The sequence below is a fragment of the Periplaneta americana genome, chromosome 4, assembly GCF_040183065.1.
Source record: "Periplaneta americana isolate PAMFEO1 chromosome 4, P.americana_PAMFEO1_priV1, whole genome shotgun sequence".
NCBI classification, from domain to species: Eukaryota; Metazoa; Arthropoda; class Insecta; order Blattodea; family Blattidae; genus Periplaneta; species Periplaneta americana.
In genome coordinates, this window is record NC_091120.1 from 172,708,712 (window position 1) to 172,732,142 (window position 23,431).

The window sequence follows — 23,431 nt, forward strand, 5'->3', positions numbered from 1 at the left end:
ATTTGCTTGTAATTGTATGCCAATCAACATGTAATTTACTGTGATATAGAAATATATTAATTTTTATAAGAAAAATTATTGGACTTTCTATTAAAATCTTCCTTTGCCATTGCTATCCTCCTTTTGCTTCCTGTTACTACTTATAGTACATCCCAAGGATTTGAAGCTGTCCACTTGCTCTACTGCCTCATTTAGAATTCGCAAGTTTATCTTCTGTATTTGTCTTCCTATGACCATGCTCTTAGTCTTATTTGCATTTATCTTCATTCCATACTGTTCACAGCTGTCATTTAGCTGTAGCAGCATATCTTTTCCTCTTCTGCTAACAACGTCATATCATCAACAAATCTTATGCACGTTATTCTTCTTTCTCCTACTATCACTCCCATGTTCTGAAAACAGTTCTTTACTAAATCTTCCAAGTAGATGTTGAACAGGGTAGGTAATAAAGGACATCCTTGACGTACTCATTATTATTATTATTATTATTATTATTATTATTATTATTATTATTATTAATTAATTAATTTATTTATTTATTTATTTATTTATTTATTTATTATTTTTTGCCTTCTCCATTTGTAGATACGGAATGTTGTGAAATTGTAAGCATAGAGCATTTGGTTCGGGTCTGTGCTGGTAAAGTGTGTGCATGCATGCATAGGAAGCAGCGCTGTAAAGAGTGGAAATTTCAATCAATAACCTCCTGTGTCTCCTATTATGTCTCGTGGCGAGAATATTGTAAGAAATGGAAATATAAAAATTGGAAATTTATCTTTTGAAGAGGTGGGGAAGTTCAAATATCTTGGAGCAATAGTAACAAATATAAATGATACTCGGGAGGAAATTAAACACAGAATAAATATGGGAAATGCCTGTTATTATTCGGTTGAGAAGCTTTTATCATCCAGTCTGCTGTCAAAAAATCTGAAAGTTAGAATTTATAAAACAGTTATATTACCGGTTGTTCTTTATGGTTGTGAAACTTGGACTCTCACTTTGAGAGAGGAACATAGGTTAAGTGTGTTTGAGAATAAGGTGCTTAGGAAAATATTTGGGGCTAAGAGTGATGAAGTTACAGGAGAATGGAGAAAGTTACACAACACAGAACTGCACGGATTGTATTCTTCACCTGACATAATTAGGAACATTAAATCCAGACGTTTGAGATGGGCAGGGCATGTAGCACGTATGGGCGATTGGGAGGCCAGAGGGAAAAAGACCTTTAGGGAGGCCGAGACGTAGATGGGAAAATAATATTAAAATGGATTTGAGGTTGGTGGGATATGATGATAGAGAATGGGTTAATCTTGTTCAGGATAGGGACCAATGGCGGGCTTATGTGAGGGTGGCAATGAACCTCCGGGTTCCTTAAAAGCCAGTAAGTAAGTAACCTCCTGTGTAGTTCAATATATAAAACTTCTCTTACAGCAAAAATGCACATAATTATATTTTTATTTCATAATGTTTACTAACCTGTGTTACATACATTCAAATTCTTTGATGATAGCATCTCTAAGTTCTAGTATTATAGCCATATAGGTTGGGCTTTTCAAACCTGCTTCCCGTGAAACACGACATAGAAATTACTTTGGAGAACATTTCGATGCATCAATTTTATCATGTTCTTGTCCCGTTAGAACCAGGGATGTATTTCAGGTCTGGTGGGCCCTTGCGACACCAGGCACTATTTTTGGAGACCTGGTGGCACCAGGGCACTTTTCTGATTTTCATATTATCGTCAAATTTTGCATTGATAAAAAGTCGTTTCATTCATATTTAAACAGTTTCATAGTGAAGTTTCTTTCTTATCAGGAAGTCGCTCCAATTTTGTTTTTTACGTAGCTATATGCAACTAACCAGAGCACTTTATTCTTCGTTTTATAAGTACACCACTGCACTGGTTAGAACCTTCGTTTTCATCATCATCATCAATGGCACGACAGCCCTTCATGGGCCCTGGCCTTCTTCAGAAGTTTTCGCCATTCCTCCCTATCCAATGCCAAACTTCTCTAATTTCAGATTCCATAACAAGATATTATTTACTGTGTGGGGCCGTCAACCCCACGCCCAACCCCCAACCTGGAGGACCAGGTCCCTCATTGATAACCCCAGGGACTGGGTTCCCATTTAGTTGCCTTTTACGACATGCAAGGGATACAGTGGGACAATTCTTTGAGCCCGGTCACCACACGGGAAAGAACCTTCGTTTTAGCTTAGGAAATCTAGCATTTACAGTAGCAATCTTTTCTCTTCATTTTAAGAACAAATTAACTATTTGTCTACTTGGCATTGGAACATCAGGATTCTCTCTCTAAATTACCTACATAGATTAGCCATAAGTTGGGTTTGACATATACATACACATAAAAATTCTTTGTTCTAGCATGAACTTTTCGGCTGACATTTTAATGGTCTAATAATCTAATTTAATGCACATAACTTTGAAATTACATTTGAAAGAACTAACATAATAAATAATGACGCATCTTTATCTTTAAGGTGCTTATTTATCACTTTACATTGCATACTGGACGACACGTCTTGATCTTTAAGACATCACGAGGGCCAGGATTCATATGCAAATGCATATATTTAAGGCTCTTTGAAAGCCATGCAAAAACAGTTTTATATACGTTTTGAACATCTGTGATTATGAATATGCAGAGTTAATATTGCATATTTTGGGTGTTTTTGCATATATTGTAGCATATTTTCAGAATTTTGTTGTACAATTCAACATATATGCAAACTTTGATTTTTTTTTCAGTTTTTTTAGTATATTTTCTCTAAACAAACAAAGGTCTATTGTGTAAAATGTTCCAGAGATAAAATAGTCCCTCGATCGGATCTCCGGGTAGGGACTGCATTGAGAGAAACTAAAAACTATAACAAAGCACTGATTTGGAATACAAACAAAGGTCTATTGTAGGCTCATATAAAGTGTATTCACTATGCCGACAGCAATCAACTATGATGCCGTTTTTCTCAATACGCACAAAACGTAACATAGACGTTTGTTCTCAGTTAAGATAAAAATATTCTTACTTGAGAGAGAAAGCTTAATAGTATCTGTCCAAGGACAATTATGTGTGGTTTGTGTGAATTCGCGATGCCACCTACAAAATCATTGTTCCAGTGCACCCTGAAGCAATGGGTAACAAATAAAGAAGGCTAGAGGACAGATGGAACGACTGTGTTCTGCAATTTTTTGTGGAAAAAAAAAAAAAAAAAAAAAAAAAAAAAACATGTAAGTACCTATTTATTTAAATATTATAATTTCATATTTATTATCATCAGGGAAAGGATTTATATGTAAATACATATTTACTTATAAAGCTAATATAATTTATATTTTGCATTATCTTTATGTTTCACAATGTGTAGGGTTGAAAAATCCTACTTTTATTTTCCATATTTTTCCATATTTTAGAGTTTAGTACATATTTTCGTTAATTTCCATATATTTTCCATATTTCATATAAAACAGTCCATATTATATTAGGTTTAACAATAAAACAAAACAAAATTCCATTAACTTTTAAAAATACATTTCAACAATAGAGATTTAAACACATGTTCAGTAATCCCTTTAACATCAGAGTTATTTGAAAATTAGCAGTCCTATCAACAATGGGAAAGTAAGTTACAAAACTGTATTAATTTAATTTAAAATTTTTAACAGACTTCAGTTGTGCAGCTCAACAGTTAAATGCCAGTCAGAGTACACATAGGTTCAGTTTTGTAAATCATACTATAAAGACGGTAAATATGCCAAAAGTACGTCATTCAGTCAATTTAAAATCAAAACTAACAAGTTACATTTCAGAATTTAAAGAAGATGGTTTATCAACTGACAATAAAATATTATTTTGTAATTTGTGTCAGTGTGCAGTATCATCTACACAAAAGTTCCTGGTGCAACAACACATTACAACTAGTAAACATCAGGCCAACAAACAACTACATTCCAAGCAGAGACAATTGTTTTTAACACAACCAACAACATCGAATGTAAGATCTGAGTTTAACATCGACCTGTGCCGTTCTCTCATCTCTGCTGATATTCCTCTCGACAAACTAAAGAATAAGGTCTTCAGGGAATTCCTTGAAAAATATACTCAACATACAATCCCGGATGAGTCAACACTTAGGAAGACGTATGCTCCATCCATCTACGATGAGACAATACAGAAGATAAGAGATGAAATTAAAGATAGTTCAATTTGGGTTTCCATTGATGAGACTCCCGACAAAGAAGGTAGACTTGTTGGTAATGTAGTTATCGGTTTGTTAAGTGAACAATATTCTGAACGAATTCTTTTACATTGTGATGTTCTAGAAAAGTGCAATAACAAAACTATAGTTAAACTGTTCAACGAAGCTATGGGTATCCTGTGGCCAAAGGGTATTATGTACGATAATGTGTTATTCTTTATTAGCGATGCTGCCCCTTATATGGTCAAAGCTGGACAAGCATTATCTGTTGTATATCCTAAATTGACTCATTTTACTTGTGTGGCGCATGCATTTCATCGTGTGGCAGAAGTGGTCAGAGACAATTTCCCTAAAGTAGATTTGTTGATTTCATCAGTGAAAAAAGTATTTCTCAAAGCTCCCAGTAGAGTTAATGTGTTGAAAGAAATGTACCCTGAAATTCCATTGCCACCAAAGCCAATTTTAACTAGATGGGGTACATGGCTAGAAGCAGTTGAATATTATGCCGAACATATAGACTCTATTAACAATGTTCTCCTTGCATTGGACTCTGAAGATGCAGTCTCAATTGATACTGCGAAAACAGTTACCTGTGACATAAGTGTGAAGAATGACTTAGCTCACATTCAGCATACATTTTCATGCATCATAAAAACGCTCAAAAGTCTCCAAAATAGGCACCTTTCACTATCTGAAAGTTTTGAAATTATAAATAGTACTGTGGAACAACTGAATCGTGGTAGAGGTAAAGTTGCAGATGCAGTAAGAGCTAAGGTGGACACTGTACTTTCAAAAAACCCTGGATATGAAGAACTACAAAAGGTTGTTGCTGTGATGAGTGGTGAATCAACAGTGAAGATTAACTTGGACTTATCCCCAGCAGACATTGTGAAATTGAATTATGTACCAGTTACTTCTTGTGACGTCGAACGCTCTTTTAGTCAGTATAAATCTATCCTCAGAGACAATAGAAGAAGATTCACTTTTCAGCACTTGAAAGAAATGTTTGTAACCTATTGTTATGGTAACAGACAATAAAAATTGTGTTTTGTTGAAACTACATTGGAAGATAAGGTACGTCCATTATATTTTTTGTTTAGTTTGATTAAAATGTACCAATATTTAACGTACATAGTCATTTTTTTATAATTTTAAGTCCATATTTAATTCCATATTTTGGTAAAAATCCATATTTAATTCCATATTTTGGTAAAAATAACTACATATATATTTACATATTTCATATATTTTTAGTCCATATAAATCCGTTCCCTGATTATCATCATACAGCTTTCAGGTAGTGGTTTCCCTCACAATATTATAATTTGTATTTTGATAGTCAAGAATGCAAAGGTTATAATGTCATTCGAAGTACACAACAAGCATCGTGCTTTTTACCCATCATTTGTAAGAAGAGAAAATTCATAGTGAAACACGTGTTGTCAGCAAATGGCTGGATACACTACGAAGATTGATTGAATATCATTCGAAAATGAGAAAGAAACTTGCACAAATGTGAAATTATTGAAATTGAATATGTTAAAATTTATCTTCTTGGCAACGTTCTTTTTTTCTCTAACGATTCATTTCAAATGTACAATACAGTACTAGAAACAAAATATGGGTCGACTCTTAGTCGAGAATCGCCTTTTATGTAGGCAAGAAGGTTTAAACATGTTCCCATATTGCCTAACTACAAGCACTGCACATGCGCATAGTGTTGTATCTGGAACAATTGTTACTAATACTTGATTTGTTAAATAAATTGATGTTGCATGTTTTTGCATATTTCTGGTTTGAGTTTTGCATATATCAGACTTTTTTTGTGCACATAAATCCTGGCCATACTTATCACGCTGCAAGATGAAGGCAACTATGGAACTAAACTGTGCAACATAACACAGAGATTATGTTGCCTAATGAGGTGTGACACCTGACTGCGATTCGGCCGAGACCCAAAGCAAACACCCAAGCAAAAAATATGTATTCGTTTGTTAACAGTGTTGCATGTTTTGTCTGAAATTTGACGTTTTCCTACAGATCAAAAACGCCGAATATTGGATTAGTGTAGGCATAACATTCTGACGAAAATATTGATTAGCAATTGGATAGCTAAATATAAAATTGAGAAGTATGAAATGAAGGGAAAAGATCACAAATGTATAGATATGGAAATAAAATTTGGAGCTCCCTTATTGTGGAAGTTTCGCTTCAATATACTGCGCATGTGCAGTAAATAAGAACCCCTGTATATATGCTACGAAATTGTTGTCTACACACAAGTGAACTCCCATCAAAGCTCGCCGAGACACAGAAGGCTCTGAGGATGGTGTCAAGTAGTACCGAAACAGCTGTAAGCAGCACATGCTTACATAATTAATACGAGTAAGATCGCCATTTAATCAATTATTTATATTCAAGTGTTAAAAGTACCGGTAGTGTACGAAAGATTCAACATGGAATATCCAAATTTTAATTCCGTATCTGTACATTCGTTTTCCAGCTAGTCAAAGACATTACAACACTGCGTGAAGTGTGAGCGCCTTCCTAGAACGTCATCTAAACTTCACAGTACATGAAGTGAAAAGTGCCCATCTCACATTGAAATTAAAATGTAATTGGCCAAATCTCCCAACTTTCTTACATTAGTATCTCCACATCAATTTTATCTTTAAAATTTATAATTTATTCAAACTATAACACGTCAGATTTTTTAAATAAATCAATTTTTTCACTTTTACTTTCTTTATGACTAATATTACTGTAACTTATGAATCTTCGTTACGTACGTCGTATAGAATGACAAGTCAACTGTAGAGACACAATTTAAGGCGGTATCTCGATTCTATCAGTACAGATTACTTTAAATCTGGCATTTCCAGTTCAGACGGACCGTGATTTTGCGTCACTTCATTAGGGGAATGCGTCACCTCGAGGGGTGTTATTATCTAGGGCACAGTCTAGAATATACAGTCACGAAGCTCAATAGGTAGTAAATATGCAAACATTAGGTAGTTGCTCACCACTAGGATCGCTAATATCGGCTCATTACAGGCAATGCAAAATAGTACCGGCACAGTCTATTGTTTCTAGCACCCTCTAAACTCAAGCTTCGTGACTGGTATATAGTAGACTGTTATCTAGGGCTTGTATTGTGATCGATAAGAGATCACACGTGCACAACAGCGCAAAGTTTTTAGTCCAATATAGCTACCGTAGTTGTAAGTTTTGCGTGTTTTATTTTTTGTGCACAATTACGCCCTTTTTCGCATCAAAGAGCTCTATCCCGTTGCGTGTTAATATGTTTGATTGACTAATCGCTTGATTGATTTCATGAGGGCTGGATCCAGGATGGCCGTTTTGGCCCATTGCACGCTCATCTATATGCAATAATAAAACTCTCAAGTCAACATGAAACATTCAGATAGTACTAGCATCTCTCCAAAGATGTCACTGTGTTAGTAGCGCCTCTATAGCAAAACATTTGAACGACATGCTCAAGGTCTCATTGATGTTGTATGGATTGTATAACTTATAGGTGCAATTTAGTCAATGAAAGCAACGAACCTCGAGATCATGTTAGAAGTAAAATGTAAGTCAGAATTCGCAACAATTGATCGTGTCGTGAAACATTGGCCGTGCTTACGTCACCATGTCTAGTTCCATGTGACAGCTTTTGAAATAGGTTATGAACTACAAAGAAACCAAATTGTCTTCACTTAACTCTTGCCCCAATTAAGTGGCTCGTGTTATATAAATGGAAGTACACACATGCACCAAATATTCTTCAATTTATTATAGTGGAGAAATATATTGGCTTTAATTTGAGAAGCAAATGTTTTTACGTAATGGAAAATGAATGTAGACCAACGAAATCATCTATGTCTTCCACTTACATACTATTGAATGTATTTGTGTAGCTTAGTAATTTACATTATAACGAGTTTGACAGAACACATTAATTAATTTGAAAGTAAGTATAAACATATAACCAATGCACAATAATTTGGATTTTCTATTGAAAATAAATACAATTGTGCTGTCATCATTACTAAATAGTGAACATGTTGCTTAATTATTTTTATTATCATTGCGGTTATTTATTACCCTTTAAAGATACATAATTAGATAAAAGGAGGTTAAATGTGTTCCTCAAATTATTTTATCTGAGTGTCTCCCATATTTCGCGAAATAATTATTCTGTTTTAGAGTATAAATGGTGTGCATGTTTGAGCCCCCTTTGAATGAATTATCAGCCTAATATGACAGAAATTATTTGTAATATATTAAGGGGAGTGATTAGTGATTAGGGATGAAAATCTGGTTTTTCATTTTGTGTAAAAAAAAATTTAAAAGCTTACTCTTTAAAGCGATAGTCTATATATATTGTGGGGGGTATCTCTGCACATAAGCACATTAAACGGTCTCTTTAAATATATCGGCGCAAGCAATTCACACATCCCTTTTTTTCTTAAATGCAGTTTTCCGTAAGTTAAGATTTTTCACACTTAAGTGCATATTTTTCTGAAACTACTGAATCAATTTGCATGAAATTTGTTCAGTGGTTTCTGTAGCCTATGTTCTACAAACTAGACCTAGGGGTTTGTGAATATCACATCATAACATGAGGAAAAAGTATATATGCATTGAAAAAATGGTAGACATTTTTAATCAAAGTATAATATTTTTTTCTGTTTCACTAAAGTTGAAATATTTAACTAAATATAGGTTTAGAATTTACAATAATCATTACTTAACAACTTTAAAAAATACAAGGTATATGAGTGAAAATTGTAGCAAGTAATGTGCACGTAAAGTATGAAGTACATTTAGCAAAGTGGGAAAAACAGGTTATCAGGGCCTTTCCTTTGCACTTTTATAAGAAACTAATTAGTTGTCTTTACACCAATGAATTCAGAATGATTTATTGTATAACCTTGGCAATTTTTATTCCATTCTGAAAACTAAAAGCCTAGATATATTAAACTAAACTTTTCTACTGAAATATTTTCATCGTACAGGGATTAGTACCCGGTCCTCTTAAAAATACATAGTTTTCTTCTTGCTTACTGTCTTTATTTATTTTAGTGTCTTTAACGCAAGAACACTAGAATTAAGGCCATTATCAAAAGTTCAGCTCCTGTCTTTACATAAAATTCTTAAGAGCAGTTCGATATGCTTTCAGTCTATAATGCTGCCAGTTTCTTTTGGTACCTATATTGGCTAATATTAATACCCACATTTTTACTACCGTTGCCTACACTAGAGTATAATGGCGTAGGCAACGGTACTACTTAAAAGTCAAGTTATATATATATATATATATATATATATATATATATATATATATATAATATACTGAAACACAATATGTCAAAGTGATATTTTCTTCACAACTATGTCTTGATCCGCGATTTTACACGCATTTGGTTGTGCATGTGAATAAATGTTTCCATAGAAAATTATATTACGTACACATTATTATGAGAGAGTCTACTTTTACTTATATTTTCTACCTGCCTGAAGTTCAGTTGAGATTTATCATGAAAGAGGAATTTTATTTCGTAACAATTTTGTTAGTATAAAAATCGTAATGATTTTAGTACCTGATTCATATAAATTTGGTAACCTCACTCTTCTCCATTTTTATGATGTATGGGTACCACTAACGTTGACGACATGCAGAAAGAACATTTCCACTATATAGATCTTTCTTCTTCAGCAACGGATGTAGAGATTCCACTGGATAAAAATTCATAATGACTTTTATTGAGTACTGTACCAGCAGAGAATAGATTGAATTCAGCTGTTCTATTATAATTAATTTAATTTCCAATTTGTTGTAGTGAACATTTTAGTGAAACTCGTACATTTTTGCTTCCGAAAACGTACTGGGTTCTAATAATGATAGTGGTGATGATGATAATGATTATAATAATAATAATAATAATAATAATAATAATAATAATAATAATAATAATAATAATAATAATAAATGACAGTTTCCAAACTATGTGAGAAGTATGAAACCTTAGATTTTTATTTATCATATCCTTCCCATCAATAAAAACATTCTGGAAAAATATTTATTTATTTATTTATTTATTTATTTATTTATTTATTTATTTATTTATTTATTTATTTATTTATTTATTTATTTATTTATTTATTTATTTATTTATTTATTTTCTAATGTCAGGCACTTAGCCTAAATATAACCACATTATAAAAAAGAATATGAAAATAAAAGAAACACGGAAATAGAACAACAACAAAATCAATTATTACAATAGACTCGTGAGGTCCCTCGCTTCCTAGTAACGGTCACGTCTTGTGGAAAAATATTGGACTACAAGAAGACAAAAATGACATTATTGTTAGATGAGAATTGGATAATAAAAACATTATTTATTTATTTATTTATTTATTTATTTATTTATTTATTTATTTATTTTCTAATGTCAGGCACTTGGCCCAAATATAACCACATTATAAAAAAGAATATGAAAATAAAAGAAACACGGAAATAGAACAACAACAAAATCAATTATTACAATAGACTCGTGAGGTCCCTCGCTTCCTAGTAACGGTCACGTCTTGTGGAAAAATATTGGACTACAAGAAGACAAAAATGACATTATTGTTAGATGAGAATTGGATAATAAAAATATTATTTATTTATTTATTTATTTATTTATTTATTTATTTCAATTTGTTTATTTATCGTTAATCTTGTCTGAATATGGCGGATTTGATGTATTCCAGATCAAATCCGTCATTCCAATATCAAATACAAATATAACATATAGTTGAACTAGTACTATGAACTTCTTAATAATAACAACTCTGCTAATAACAGTTTAGTACTACTTAATACTGTATATCTACTATACTATACTATACCATATTATACTATACTGTACTACGTATATGAATACAATAATAATAATAATAATAATAATAATAATAATAATAATAATAATAATAATAATTATTATTATTATTATTATTGTTATTATTATTATTGTTATTATTGTTATTGTTATTATTATTATTATTATTATTATTATTATTATTATTTTTGTTATTATTGATAGCTTTTCTTTTCTGAACTGTGTGAGAAGTATGAAATCTTTGATTTTATTTATCATGTCTTTCCCACCAATAAAAACATTCTAGAAAAATACTGGACTATAAAAAGACAAATGGCTTCATTTTTAGATAGATGAAAATTGGACAATAAAAAAAAATATTGTAATAACTTAATAATAATAATAATAATAATAATAATAATAATAATAATAATAATAATAACAATAATAATAATAATAAATGCCATATTTCCTTTTCTAAACTGTCTTCTCTGTGAGAAATATGAAATCTTAAAGAAATATATTTATGATATCCTCCCACAAATAAAAATCATTCTGGGAAAACAGTGGACTGTTAGAAGACAAGTGCCTTCATTTTCAGATTGGCAGATGAAAATTGGACAATAATAATAATAATAATAATAATAATAATAATAATAATAATAATAATAATAATAATAATAATAATAATAATACATTGTTGTTGTTGAAAACATACACGAGAAAAATATTTTAGAGACAGGATTATCCCAATATAGAAACAATAATTATGTTTTTGAAGGATATATTTTATTTTCGCTATATTTGTTTAATATGTAGGCTACATAGGTACCGTAGTTACATTACAGCAGGGTATGCTCTTTATTCCTTAGGGCTCTCTCTGTCTGAAACACCAGAACTCCGCTTCAAGTGGTCCTCTCATGTCACTTATTTTCTGGGCATTGTAACGGAGGCAGATCTGAGACACCAAGATGAACCTAATGTCCACGATCTTCATAACAGTGAGGGTGAATATGGCTCCAGTGTCGTCATATACTGCAGCTAAGTAGCGGCAGAGAAGAAGACCAGAGGGCTGCATGCTAGGCAAGCTTAATGTATTTTAATACTTTGGTTCACATTGCACGAAGCATGAAGGGAAGGAAGTACTGTGGTGCTGCAAAATATCAATTTCGATATTTTCTTGGAAATACACGTTTTTAGCACCCCTGATGCCAAGAAAATATCTTTGGACTTGTCTATACATTGCATTAACTATACAACCTATAAATAAAGTCAAATAACGGATGTACGCCTGGAAACAGGTTTCACTTAGCAGGGCACCGTTCGAAAAATGACAGGCAAGTAGAAGCACGCCTAGCCGTGATTCAGCGCGTCAGCTTTCGGCATTAAAATCTCGCGACTTATCAATTATATTACAGATATAATTTACTGACTTACCTTATAATAAATGTACAGAGTGTCTGATTTAAGCTATTCATTTTTGCTTAGGCAGCCCAAATAACAGTCGTAACATATGGGAGGTATTTAATGGTTTCGTAGGTGGAATCAGGGGTGGGTATAACGTTCACTGACATACCGTAACATGTGAATGTCACGTATTTTAGTCTTCGTATGCTAATTTTATATTAAACACGTGCTGTCAATCTGTTATGTTAATTCTTTATTTTCTTTCTCCTTTTCAATGTTTATTCCAGTCTTGGATAATGTTTTATTGAGTCATTTGCTCTTCTTATAATTACTATAGGATTGTTTTCTTAATACGTAAGTTATATTCAATCCTTCAAATTAATTTATTTGGTTTGTTTCATCCGAACTAAGCAACGTATCTTTTAAGAACAGACAGCGCAGAATTGAAGGGTTCAGAGCCATAGTGGGCCAAGCGCCATATATTAAAAGCGTCGAAAACAAGGATTAATATTAAGTGATTACCATAATTTAACGAAACATATAGCAAGTAATATAAAGTATGCACATTAAAATTAAATGATATGTCAATCTTCATTAAACTGTGGTATTCATTTAACTTTAACCCTTGCTTTCTCCGTTTTTAATAAATGGCGCTTGGCCCACTATGGCTCTGAACCCTTCAATTTTAATACAATTTATAAATTTATTTCAAGATACGGTATTTTGAATATGTCACGCCTAGTATCACTACCATGAGAACGTCAAAACCTGGGTAGACCAAGAAAAAAGCTGGATTCAGATTGTGACAGACTAAATAGTTTAAGACATACGAGATCGATAACAACCCGCATGAAGTTGGACGATGTCGACGTAGTTTGCGTGCTGCAACATCTTATATTTAATTCTCCTCTCGCTATCTTTCACTTTTGCTGTTATGAGCTTCAGATATTCAAACCGTGAATGGTTGGTAGAATTCGTGCTTTCATAGCTACTGCTGCGGAATATTCTGATTCATATGATGTTACGATGGGTTGCGTTTTTCTATTTTAAATAGTATTAATTAGAATATTCTAGAATCACCTGAAATCGAAGTTCTAAATTAAAAAGTACGAAAGAAAGGACCGAATATTGAACTCTCTCAGGCAGTGGAAACTTTCATACGAACACATCATGAACTATCCTCGAGAGATCCGCGTGTTATAAAATAATGCGTATTTCTTTATTCTGACGCATTGTATCAATTAGTCCACCGAATCTATGCTCAATTATTATTATTTTAGTTGTCCTCAATCGTTACTTAAACTAAAATACAATAGCTGCGAGTTGAAGAATTTCAACGACGAAAAGTTTTGTGTCCATCCCTCGTTTTGCGTGATGCCTAAAATAATTTATGAACGACTTGAGTGAGACACTCTGTACATTTCACATATTTTGAAAAGATTTCTAGACATTTCTCCATCAATTGAATTGAACCCTAGACACAAGGTCCGTTTCATTCAATCTACGAATGACTGTTGTTTTATAAGACTTTAGTTTTAGCAATTTAGACGCTTTCAAAATGATATCTTGAATACACCTGCCATTTGAGCTAACTTTCTCAACGATTTCGTGGGAAACTGTTCTAGCCTAGAGCCTATGTCATCCAATTTTCCGTCCACACCTGTGGAGTAACGGTCAGCGCGTCTGGCCGCGAAACAAGGTGGCCCGGGTTCGAATCCCGGTTGGGGAAAGTTACCTGGTTGAGGTTTTTTCCGGAGTTTTCCCTCAACCCAATATGAGCAAATGCTGGGTAACTTTCGGTTCTGGACCCCGCATTCATTTCACCGGCATTATCACCTTCATTTCATTCAGACGCTAAATAACCTGAGATGTTGATACAGCGTCGTAAAATAACCCAATAAAATAAAAAATAAAATCCAATTTTCCTTCAGTTCAAACGCGATTTATACGCTATTTTTTATTATTACTAAAAATAAGTCCGTTTCTCTCACTTTTTCCACTGAATTCTGGGTTATTTAATCAGATGGCTGTTGAACGCCAGGATATTTTCGCAGATCTATAGCAAGATACTTTTTGCACGATTTCTTTGTAATATTCGTAGGCCTGCAATAAATTAAGATTCGCTGTTCTAATGTGCATTGCGTTGCCACAAATTAAACAGAACTTCACTGAATGGAAGTCAGCTGTATAGTAATACTGTAACCTTGATACTGACGTCCACACCTGTGGAGTAGCGGTTAGCGCGTCTCGCCGCGAAACCAAGTGGTCCGAGTTCGATTCCCGGTTGGGGAAAGTTACCTGGTTGAGGCTTTTTCCGCTTTTTATGAGCAAATGCTGGGTAACTATAGGTGCTGGACTCCGGACCCATTTCACCGGCATTATCACCTTCACCTCATTCAGACGCTAAATAACCTAAGATGTTGATAAAGCGTCGTAAAATAACCTACTAAAAATTAATACTGACCTACGGGTCAGTTGAACCTGTTTCCTGGTTAACACTTTGTGGGCCGATTGTATAAACCATTTAATCTTAGATCAGAGGTTAAATTGATCCTTGTTTCAGCTGAACTTGGAATTTTGTGTTGTATAAAGTCTAGTCTGAGATTAATTTGTCTCAAACTAAAGTCAACTTTGACTGAAGAAATTTCTCCGATTAAGTTAGATGATCCAAGTTCAGTTATTTCTTTTCTGTTTGAAATATACGAGTGACAGATTGTGCAAATAAAATATCCATTATTATTAATATTAATAGATATGTTAGGTACATTTATTTATATTTCTTTCAATTTCTTGCCTTAATACACAAACATTCTTATATTTTATAAGGCTCTATCGTGTTCAGCAGTATCAAATAACATAACCTATAATTATATTAAGTTTATAACAACCATTAATTATTAATGGATATGATATGTACATTCATAAATGTTCAATTAACTGTATTACTAAACGAAAATTGTCGTTTTATAAAGCTTTATTATGTTTAGCAGTATCAAACACCATAACATGACAGCAACTTGAGTCAACCTTCTTCTTATTGTCCGCCATTATTTACATTGTACAAAAAAACCAGTGTCTCCAACAGAGTGTAATACGGAAAGTCGCCAAAAAGTAGTTGTAAAGTCGCTAGATTTCTCATTATCAACAAAGAAAGATTAAATTTTGTCACTATGGGGCGCTAAAAAGGTCACTAAGTCCCTATTTAAGCAATATAAAAGTTAAAAGAAATTGTTGTTGAAAAAGAGTTAAAGTCGCTAGATTGGCAACACTGAACAAACCTGTATAACATGGTTCGCGCATCACGTATTTCACCTGTTTATGCGATGTTGCCAAATCCTTTTCACGTGAACTTAGATTGCATTTGAACCAGGGAAATTTGATCGCAGAAAAGTTTTATACAATAGAAGAAGTGTCTGAACTCGGTTCACTTTTCGATCTTCGATCAAAGTTGATCTTTAGTCAGGGAGTTTTATACAATCGGGCCTGTATCTTACAATTTGTATTATAATAATTATTTATGCAACAAGTGGATAATCTTGATGATTATGACATGAGTGAATGTTTGTTGCACGAACTATAGTGATGATGAGTGTCATAATAAGATTATCCACGAGTTGGATACAACACTTTATGGCATCTTAGCATTATACATTGTAGGAAATAAATTATGAAAGAAATTCAACCCGGGACAAATTGTCTGACAAATTGTGTTCATATGTTCGTATCGATTAGTTGCGCCTGGCCTTGGCATTAAGTAAAGAGGAATGGATGACCTTGCAGGTTATGTTACAAATGCTCCTTTATCTTATCAGTATAGTTTGTCTGAACCACAGAACTGTTTTATGTGATATTACAAAAGTGATCCCTACAAAATTATTAAAGATATGTTACCTTCTGTCCTCCATTTCATTTCTTGTTACACGGCGCGTAGAAGATAGTCAGACGAGCTGCATGCATCCCTATCCAAGCGTTCCGGTATTACGTCATATAGCGAATACGTCATTGTTTTTATGGGCACGCGTGCCATAATAAATCAATTATGAACGATATTCGATGTAGTATCAACCTGTTTATAATGCTAGGATTGCATAAAGAATGTTTTTCGTGTTCAATCAAAAAACGAAAGATCATCTTCTTATCCTTATTTAAGTGCACATTAAATAATTTCATTTGCTCTATGTCAGCCGTGCTGAAAATGCGATCGTGCGCCGAGCCACTGTGTAACCTGCAACGTGCATAGCACCTATGGAGGGAGGCGGACACCCGAAGGGGAAGTGAAACAACTGTCTGACTTATTAACGGATTTTCATTTTCCTTACATCAAGCACTCAAATATTTTATACAGTATAACGTTACAAACTAATGTTTAGTATGAATAACGAAGAAAGAAATGAATAAGAAAACATAGGACACATCACAACCTAAAATTATCTGTCTTCAGAATGTCTCTGCCACAGAGTTTCAAAATCAGAAATTATGATACTTACTGCCAGTCGTAGTTGATCTCGACGGTATTTGTCTATCAGTCGTGATCTAAATTTGGTTTTTACTATTGTGACAGCGACGTGAGATTCGAACTCACGACCAGCGTCCCGCGAGAGAGCATATCGCGCGGGCTTCACGGGGAAAGGGGAAAGGAGCCTACACGCGAGGGGAGGCTGCGCGCAGCTGCTACTCAACGCAGTGAATGTGGAACGACCTTCCCGACTATTCCAGAAGTCTGTCGATGTGGAGATATCGAGATAATTCTCTACACACCTGTAGAAAATTCTCGCAACTATGATTTTGCTATAAAAGAAGAAGCGCCAGCGAACTCGAGCAGAGTTTTCAGTTATTCAGTCAGTGAGAAAGCCAGAGCAAGCAAGCCAGCCGGAGTTCGACTCGAGTGTGCGTCCGCAACTGCGTCAGCAGCCGAAGGCCTGAGTTCGAGTGCAGTGGACCGCAGTTGGAGGGACCTGAGTTCGAGTGCAGTGAACTGTCTCTGAAGGTCTGTGGTTCGAGATACTGTGAACTCGAGTGACTGAGATAGAAGAACTGTGAACTGAGAACTGATAGTTCTGATTTGTAAATAGTGCTTTGTAAATATTAGTTAAGATTAACAGTTCATTGTTGTGCGTAATAGTCCAAGTAAATTGTCATTGTCGTCGGTGGAGTGCTATAACGAATACTTTGTTGAGTGAAGATCCAATTGTTGACGAGAGCGTTTAAGGTGAATTGTAGAAAGGAATTATTGTTGTGACGAATAAATTACATTGTTGTTACAATAAAATTCACATTGGTGTCAGAACCGGGATATTATCGACAATGGAGAACCTACAGCAGATCCTGCAAGCCATCACGGAAATGAAAGCAGAAATGAACAAACACATCAGTGAGGTGAAAAGTGATATAAGTGACGAGAAAGCAGAAATGAAAGACGACATGAACAAGCACATCAGTGAGGTTAAGAACGACATAAGTGATGTGAAAACAGAGATGAAAAGTGACATAAGTGAAGTGAAAGGCGACATAAGCGGAGTGAAAGATGACGTCACTACGCAAATTGAAAGCGTTTCGGCCCACGTAGATGGAATTGTCGCCATCGTGAAAGACGAACTTAAGGCCGATTTGGACAACCTAAACAAGAATTTTACAACTATAAACGAGACAGTAGCCGAGTTGAGACAGGAGGTAGACCATTTCGACGGCAAGATCCGCGATCTCGAATGTCGTCAAGAGGAAACGTGTGTGCTGATGGACCAACATGCTGTAGAAAACAAGCACATCCTCGCGTTGGTGGATCGCCAAGCTAGAGAACAGAAACAGATAATTGCCGAGGAAGTTCAACGGGCCGTGGAAAGATCGACGTCAGAATTGAGGACCTCATGTAGTGGCCATGTGGAACCATCGCCCTCAGCCAGACATCACAACGTCAAGACGCCAAAGTTCGACGGTACGACGTCTTGGGCGATATTCCGTCGCCAGTTCGAGGCCACCGCAGCACATAATGGGTGGACCCCAGCGGAGAAGACTACTCAGCTGCTGACCGCGCTTCAAGGACAGGCGTCGGAGATTCTTCACAGCGTTCCAGAAGATGGGACAGCCGCTGAGATAATGGCGGCCTTGGAGGGACGTTATGGTGACCATCAACTTGCGGCAGCGTTCAGGACCCAACTGAAAACGAGGGTCCAACAGTCAGGCGAGTCCCTGCAAGAATTCGCGATGGCGGTGGAACAACTGGCCCATAAGGCGCTCAGGGGCCTACCTAATGACTTCATCGCTGGAGAGGCGGCCTACACCTTCGGCAGCGGAGTTCGAGACCCGGAAATAAAGCAAAAGCTACTCTTGGCAGAGCATCGCACCATCAATGCAGCTCTGGCGGGGGCCCTCAGGATGGAGGCAGCCAAGTTGACGGCGAACGTCTCGGCATCGCACCGGATTAGGAGCGTCGCGGCGGCCGACGTCGAGGAACGTCAACCGAAATCACCCGAGCGACGAAGACGAGGATTGCCTACCTGCTGGTCCTGCGGCGAGCCTGGGCACCTGAGGAGGGACTGTGACCGATCTGGTCACAAACAGGAAAACTAAAAGGGGCCGATGCGATGAGGGGCACGTCGGCACCGTCATCACCATCCCCTCGGCTGATCTTGAAGACGGTTAACAGAAGATGCGACGATGGGCTGATTGCTGACGGATGGATAAGAGGCCGCCCATGCAGAGTACTGGTAGACACCGGGGCGTCGCTCACTATCGCCAGACCGGAAGTCGTGCGTGGCCTACCTGGGAGGACGCCGCTGCGCCGGTATAAGCTACGTACTGCCTCAGGCGAGAACCTGCCCATCCAAAAGGAGGTTTTCCTGCATCTGACATTGGGAAAGAGGAGACTGGAGATGTGGGTGTTCGTCGCCAACATCACTGAAGACGTCATCCTGGGACTCGACGCCATGCGGATCTTCGATGCAACGGTGGACGTCAGGCGCCGTATCCTGCGTTTTGGTCAGGATGAAGTGTTCCTGAGGGACGTCGAAGACCAACCCATGGCCAGCAGACTCACCCTGGAGAATCATGTGACAATCCCGGCAGGCTGCGAGATGGTGGTGACGGCAAGACTGGACGGACAACCTAAGAGAAACCTGCTCCTCGATTCGCAAACAACTCCGATAGATGGGGTTTATGTGGCCAGATCCCTACTACCGAATCAGAAGGTGGTACCGGTGAGGGTCCTGAATGTCACCAATCGGGACAAGGAGGTGCCTAGTGGAACTGTACTAGGTAACGTCGAGCCGGTGGTGTCTGTGACGTCGCTGGCAGAAAACGAGGAGTGTCACCGACCACATCCAGATCTAGACCCATCACTGAAAGAGCTGACTCGAGAATTGCCGGCGAATTTAAGCAAAAGAGAAAGAAGACAAGTCCACGATCTACTGACAGAATTTCAGACAGACGTGTTCAGTCTGTCTGAAAATGACTACGGGAGAACGGAGAAGGTTCAGCACCGCATCGACACCGGAAATGCTCGACCAATCAGACAACCTCCTCGACGCGTCCCTCTAGCTAAACAGAGGGAGATTGACAGCCAACTGGAGGGCATGAAAGCAAGAGGGGTCATCGAGGAATCCGACAGCCCTTGGTCATCACCTGTGGTGCTGGTGAAGAAGAAGAATGGGGACCTGCGTTTCTGCGTGGACTACAGAAGACTGAATGACGTCACCAGGAAAGACTGCTTTCCCCTTCCACGAATTGACGACACCTTGGACACCCTGGCCGGAGCAGAGTAGTTCTCGACGTTGGATCTCAAGTCAGGATACTGGCAGGTGGCGCTACATCCGGAGGATAAGGAGAAAACGGCATTCTCTACAGGCCAGGGACTATGGCAGTTCACCGTTATGCCGTTCGGCCTCTGCAACGCTCCGGCTACATTCCAGAGACTAATGGAGTCCGTAATGAGAGGCCTGACATACGACACCTGTTTGCTGTACCTTGATGACGTCATCGTGGTGGGCAAGACTTTCGGCGAACAGCTGTTGAACCTGAGGAAAGTGTTCGAGAGACTGCGACAAGCCAGGCTGAAGTTGAACCCGAAGAAATGTCATCTATTCCAGAAGAAGGTCAACTACTTGGGACACGTAGTAGGGACCAACGGAGTGGCCACGGACCCGGAGAAGCTACAAGCCGTCAGAGGATGGCCGAGACCGAGGGACAAGCAGGAGCTGCGCCGCTTTCTCGGCCTCTGCACTTATTACAGAAGGTTCGTAGGTGGGTACGCCAACATCGCTAAGCCTCTAACCCAGCTGACCGAGGAGAAACGACAATTCCAGTGGACAGACGAGGCGGAGTCATCCTTCCAGTCGCTGAAAGAGGCGCTCTGCACTGCTCCTGTACTGGGATATCCCATCCCTGGAAGGAAGTTCACGCTCGACACGGACGCTAGCAACGTAGGCATCGGCGGAGTACTCTCTCAGGAACAGGACGGGCAAGAGAGGGTGATTGCCTACTTCAGCCGAACACTATCCAAGGCTGAGAGAAACTACTGTGTGACGCGTAGAGAACTTCTTGCCATTGTGGAAGCCCTGAAGCACTTCCACAAATATTTGTATGGCCAGGAATTCCATCTGAGGACAGACCATTCTGCACTCACCTGGCTATTGGGCTTCAAGAATCTGGAGGGGCAGACCGCCCGTTGGGTTCAACGTCTGCAGGAGTACAACTTCACCTCTGAACACCGACAAGGGAAGAAACATTCCAACGCTGATGCCCTGTCACGACGTCCGTGCCCGGATGGCTGCAAACACTGCCTGAAAGTAGAAGAGCGGGATGGCGCCCACGCAGTCCGAGCAATTGCCGCCCAGCCGAGCCCAGGATGGGATAACGCCGCCATAAGGAGGGAGCATCTGGAGGACCCAAACATTGGACAGCTACTACGTGATGTGGAGTCCGGCCAGAGACCAGTATGGGCCGATATCGCCAACCGTAGCACCACTTACAAGAGCTACTGGGCCCAGTGGGAATCCTTCACTGTCAAGGACGGTATCCTGAAGAGGATTTGGGAGTCGGCCGATGGAAGGACCCACATAGAACAACTTGTCCTGCCCAGGAGCAAGGTGAAGGAAGTGCTGGAGGAGACTCATGCTGGAGTGACTGGAGGCCACCTGGGAGCCAACAGGACGCTGGACAAGTTAAGGCAGAGGTTCTATTGGTTGCATCAGAGAACCGACACGGAACAATGGTGCCGAAGATGCGACACCTGTGCAGCCAGTCGCGGACCAAGGATCCGCAGCAGGGGAGCCATGCAGCAGTACAACGTGGGAGCTCCTTTTGAGAGGATCGCCATCGACGTTGCTGGACCGTTCCCGGTCACGGATCGCGGGAACCGCTACCTGTTAGTCGCCATGGATTACTTCACAAAATGGCCAGAGGTGTACGCGATTCCTAACCAAGAGGCTTCGACGGTGGCCGACGCGCTGCTTGACAACTTCATCTGCCGATTCGGGGTGCCCCGGGAATTGCATAGCGATCAGGGGCGCAACTTCGAATCCAACCTGATGGGAGAATTGTTCGAGCGTCTGGGGGTGCATAAAACCAGGACCACTCCCCTCCACCCACAGTCCGACGGCATGGTGGAACGATACATTAAAACCGTGGAGGAGCACCTGCGGAAGGTGGTGTCCAACCATCAGCGAGACTGGGATGCCAGAGTTCCACTGTTCCTCTTGGCCTACAGAGCTTCGGTCCAAGATACAACAGGGATGACACCGGCAAACATGGTCTTCGGGAGAGAGCTGCGCCTGCCCTGTGATCTGCTGTTTGGCACGCCACCCAGCGCCGACCAGCCAGCGACTGACTATGTGGCAGAACTCACCGAGAAGTTGAATGGAGTTCACCAACTGGCCAGAGAGCACCTCAAGATGGCCAGCGACAGGATGAAGGTGCGCTACGACCGATTAGCCAACTCTGCAGGATTCCAGGAGGGCGACCTGGTGTGGCTGTATCGACCTACCAGGACCAAAGGGAAATCACCAAAGCTGCAGCGTGCCTGGGATGGACCATACCTCGTGGTGACCCGGATCAACGACGTGGTGTACCGCATCCAGCGACAACCTCGAGGGAAGATGATGATGGTGCATCTGGACCGATTAGCAGCCTACCAAGGGACTGCCCGGGACGAGCAGCCCTAAGGAGGGAGCAATGTGACAGCGACGTGAGATTCGAACTCACGACCAGCGTCCCGCGAGAGAGCATATCGCGCGGGCTTCACGGGGAAAGGGGAAAGGAGCCTACACGCGAGGGGAGGCTGCGCGCGCAGCTTCTACTCAACGCAGTGAATGTGGAACGACCTTCCCGACTATTCCAGAAGTCTGTCGATGTGGAGATATCGAGATAATTCTCTGCACACCTGTAGAAAATTCTCGCAACTATGATTTTGCTATAAAAGAAGAAGCGCCAGCGAACTCGAGCAGAGTTTTCAGTTATTCAGTCAGTGAGAAAGCCAGAGCAAGCAAGCCAGCCGGAGTTCGACTCGAGTGTGCGTCCGCAACTGCGTCAGCAGCCGAAGGCCTGAGTTCGAGTGCAGTGGACCGCAGTTGGAGGGACCTGAGTTCGAGTGCAGTGGACCGCAGTTGGAGGGACCCGAGTTCGAGTACAGTGAACTGTCTCTGAAGGTCTGTGGTTCGAGATACTGTGAACTCGAGTGACTGAGATAGAAGAACTGTGAACTGAGAACTGATAGTTCTGATTTGTAAATAGTGCTTTGTAAATATTAGTTAAGATTAACAGTTCATTGTTGTGCGTAATAGTCCAAGTAAATTGTCATTGTCGTCGGTGGAGTGCTATAACGAATACTTTGTTGAGTGAAGATCCAATTGTTGACGAGAGCGTTTAAGGTGAATTGTAGAAAGGAATTATTGTTGTGACGAATAAATTACATTGTTGTTACAATAAAATTCACACTATTTTCA